General features: G+C 49.2%; 1 non-coding gene across 1 annotated transcript; it reads right to left on the reverse strand.

Moving 5' to 3' along the window:
• Positions 1-2240: 2240 nt before the first annotated feature.
• On the reverse strand, positions 2241-2592 carry LOC141114735 (small Cajal body-specific RNA 2). Its single transcript, XR_012237001.1, has one exon.
• Between the last annotated feature and the right edge of the window lie 283 nt (positions 2593-2875).

A 2875-nucleotide genomic window follows, 5' to 3' on the forward strand; every position in this document is an offset into this window, starting at 1 on the left:
TTTTTCTCTGAGGGAGCCTGGAGCTCCGCTTTGCGCAAAATTACCAGTTACACTTACTGCTAATAGTGTTTCTGGGAAATCCTCCAGGATGGCAGACCTACTTCCCATGTTGGACGCCCTGTCCTGTAAGGACCACGAAACGCAGGAACCTCTGATGTTCCGGAGAGATGGGAACATGGAGGTACGCGCCCTTCAGGTCTAGCGTGACCATAAAGACCCCACTCGGGAGGTACTTCCTGACACTATAGATGGTCGCCATATCAAATTTTTTGTACTGCAGGTACTTGTTTCCCTTCCGTAAATTAATTATTAAACGGAATTTGCCTGAGGGGTTTAGAACCACAAAGATATGTGAATAAAACCCAAAATCGGGACAATAACCTCCTGTTCCACCAGATCCTGGATGCTCCCTAGAAGGCCTCTTGCTTTCTGCAGATCTCTGGGTAGGTGGATTAGGACAAAGCTTGGAGGAGGGGTGGGCAGTTCCAACCTGTAGCCCCCTCTTAGAAGCTATAAAATGTACAGTCTCTGGTGGATCTTTTCCCATTGGGGAAGAAACCACTAGAGCCTTCCCCCTACCCCGAAGTTGGCGTCACTTGGATTCTGCATGGAGAGCATCTACAATGTCAGGAAGAATTCTGGAGAGATGGGAAAATGGAGGTACGCGTCCTTCAAGTCTAGCGTGACCATGAAGACCCCATTCAGGAACTGTTTCCTGACACTGCAGGTGCTCTCCATGTGGAATCCACATCACACTTTTTTGCACACCTGCCTCTAGGGCCGGGTCTTTTGGCTGGGAGCAGATGAATTTTTTTTTTTCTGGCCAAAAGGCCAGACATTGTATTGCACAATGGCACTTTCCCCTCTTTTATTTGTGTGTTAGTCACTTTTGTATGTTTTTGGCATGGTACACTCTATTTCACATTTGATTAGTAGGGCGTACGTCCTCTGACCTGCCCTGAAGGTCTTGGCAGGGGGGTGTGGATATGGCCTTCTGGCTTAGTTTGCCCTCTCATTGAGTCTCCCTTCAGGGGAGCCCCACCAAGTACTTGGGGGTTAGTCTGTTTCGGCAGACCTTCCAGAGAACGGGGTCTGCCTGACTTCGGCCAGGTGGCCCACTGTAGTCCCCCGTCAGAAATCTTGCACCCTGGGGGTGGGGGGGGTTGGGGACCAGTGTAAGGGTCTCCTTTCTCACCACGTATACACCCTGTGCATTGTATGCAACGGGTGGAGTCCGAGTGTGTTTCAAACTACCGTCTTTTAAAAAAAACCTTCCATGAAACACCTAACCCAACCTTTTCAAAATAGGAGGAACAGTTCTCCAGTCTCAGTAAACCCTTTGCTAAAAAGTTAGAAATCTACAACTCATGAAACATTGGTGCAGTGTTTCTCAACTCCAGTCTTCAAGGCACCCCAACAGGTCATGTTTTCAGGCTCTCCATTATTTTGCACAGCTGATTTGATCAGTTTCACTGCCTTAGTAATTACCACAGCCGTGTCATATGAGGGAAATCCTGAAAACATGACCTGTTGGCGCGCCTTGAGGACTGGAGTTGAGAAATACTGCATTAGTGTGATGGTTAGTGTGATGGTCAGTGGGAAGAATGGTCCTTACACTTGTGGTCAGTGGGAGGAATTACCTCCTTACAAACATCTAAAAAAAGGATAAATGGGAACTTATCTGAGAGGCAGAAATTGTCCAGTGCTGAAGGAGCCCCTAGCAACCTCGGCAGGAACCCTGTTTCAATCGTTTATAACAAGAAAAAAACAAATAAAAAGATTTAGTGGAGCAGCGAACCATCCTCATTCGCTCAAAGCATACAAATGTAAGGCTTGGCAAAAACTGGTGAGAACCACAGCATAGAGGCAAGGTCTGCTTCAGGGCCCTCCAACATCTTTGGAGGAACCCTGGTAGAGAATCACTGACTTAGTGTTAGAAGCTCTTCATAGACCACCTAGACAACAAAGGCCCTCAATAGATCACCCAGTGAGCGATCAGACACCCCCCCCCTCTGACAACTTGGGAGAGTGCCAAGCGCCTCCACTGGACCATCTGAACAGTAATGGAAGATCTGAACAATATTATTGCTCTTCATAGACCACACGGAAAGCGATAGGAGCTTCTCAGATAATCTGCGGAGAAGTAGGCCTCTTTGCCGTTGGAAGGGGCTCCTCTCATACAACTTCTGACCAAGAGGGCCCCAGAAGGTGTGGAAGAACAGCAGGAACATAGCAGTCAGTGGGATCAGAATCGCCTTTATACTCACAGGCCAGAAACCTGGCCTAGTATATCTGATCAACTCATCATTTCCACCGTGACCCGCCTGTAGCGCCATCTCCACACACAAGGTCCCCGGTGGGGACTCATCGGAGGAGTCCTATCATCTCCCCACCACCGGCAGCCATAATGGGGGGGATCAAATAAGATCAATGTGTAAAAGTGGATTGGAAGAGCCGTCCACACACTCACCCAGACACCACAGAGGAGGCCAGGCCCGGGGCTGCAAGACCCACATTATATATCTTACTAATTAAGATAAACGAAAAAAAATCTTATGTCCCCAGCCTATAAACCCACTCTCCCCATGACACCCCCGAGCCGACCATTCCCCGCCACACACAATCCTCATTCTGACACGACTCTCCAACCTCTGAAACCAGCCACCACTTCCCCTTATATACGCCCGGCATTTTCTAACCCGCCCCACCACATGACAGCCTCCGCCTCTATCTCCCCCCCTTCTTCCGCCATCTTTGTTATGGTCAGCTCTCCCACGCAGCCCCCTTCCGACCCCGCACCTCCTTCAGAAATGTCTTTGTCTTTTCCCCTCCCCTCCTTATTGTCTCTCAGAGAACTCCCAAAACGGGGACTTCG

Source organism: Aquarana catesbeiana, linkage group LG12 (assembly GCF_042186555.1).
Source record: "Aquarana catesbeiana isolate 2022-GZ linkage group LG12, ASM4218655v1, whole genome shotgun sequence".
In the NCBI taxonomy this organism is placed as follows: Eukaryota; Metazoa; Chordata; class Amphibia; order Anura; family Ranidae; genus Aquarana; species Aquarana catesbeiana.